The sequence below is a fragment of the Tachyglossus aculeatus genome, chromosome 7, assembly GCF_015852505.1.
Source record: "Tachyglossus aculeatus isolate mTacAcu1 chromosome 7, mTacAcu1.pri, whole genome shotgun sequence".
Lineage (NCBI taxonomy): Eukaryota > Metazoa > Chordata > Mammalia > Monotremata > Tachyglossidae > Tachyglossus > Tachyglossus aculeatus.
Genome location: NC_052072.1, coordinates 55,143,020 through 55,143,966, shown reverse-complemented (window position 1 = coordinate 55,143,966; position 947 = coordinate 55,143,020). Strand labels below are relative to the sequence as shown.

At 46.9% G+C, this 947-nt stretch overlaps 1 non-coding gene across 1 annotated transcript; it reads right to left on the bottom strand.

Moving 5' to 3' along the window:
• Positions 1-433: 433 nt before the first annotated feature.
• LOC119931083 lies at positions 434-571 on the bottom strand. The gene has a single exon (XR_005451947.1). It is a non-coding gene; the product is annotated as a small nucleolar RNA SNORA7 (small nucleolar RNA).
• Positions 572-947: the final 376 nt, after the last annotated feature.

The window sequence follows — 947 nt, the reverse complement described above, 5'->3', positions numbered from 1 at the left end:
AGTATCCTGGGGCTTCCGAAGGTGGAGGGGGGGCAGACCATGTCTTTGTGTTTTCAATCCTCAGAGTCTTCACAGCAGATCGGGAGAACTTATTGTTTAAACTATTGAAGACGCATTCCTGGCATGGGCAATTCCCTCCTCCCTCTTCTGCAGGAGCCAGCTCTGACTAGCATTTTGTTGCTATGATTTTAGTTGCCTTTCATAGTCTTGTCTTAACTCATACTGTTGAGTCATCTCTGACCCCTAGCAATGCCATGGACACATCTCTTTCAGAACACCCCATCTCCATCTGCAGTCATTCTGGTAGTGGCTCCATAGAGTTTTCTTGGTACAAATACGGAAGTGGTTTACCATTGTCTCCTTCCACGCAGTAAACTTGAATCTCCACCTTCGACTCTCCCATGCCACTACTGCCCAGCACAGGTGAGTTTTGGCTTGTAGCAGATTGCCTTCCACTCACTAGCCACTGCCCACGCTAGGAATGGAATGGATAAGCCTCTGCTTGACTCTCCCTCCCATAGTCGAGACTGGTAGAATACTGGAAACTCTCTAGGTGCAACCATAAGAGGAGCATTTCATGCTAGCGCTTTCAATTTCACACTAACTGCAGTTATCCTTCAAGAGCTTTTTCACTTCTCCATCCCCTCTGCTAATGTATCGATGTTTTAGAGGTTTTTAAAATCTACTCTTCCTTACAGGAGAAAAATTGCTATGAATTCAGGCCAGGGCTTACAGTATGACTGGGCTGTAGAATATTCTCTGGGCTGAGACGTTTCTGTTTCAAGCAGAGCTATGCCACCAGGACCACAAGCAAAAGGAGTGACTGTCTAGTTATGATTCACCTTTCCCTAGGGCATTGCATGATTCACTCAGTGCACTTTGCTGTCACTCTTTGGCTCTCTGCAAGCTCAAGGGAGGGGGAGGGTGTCCAGTTAACCGCAGTCAGT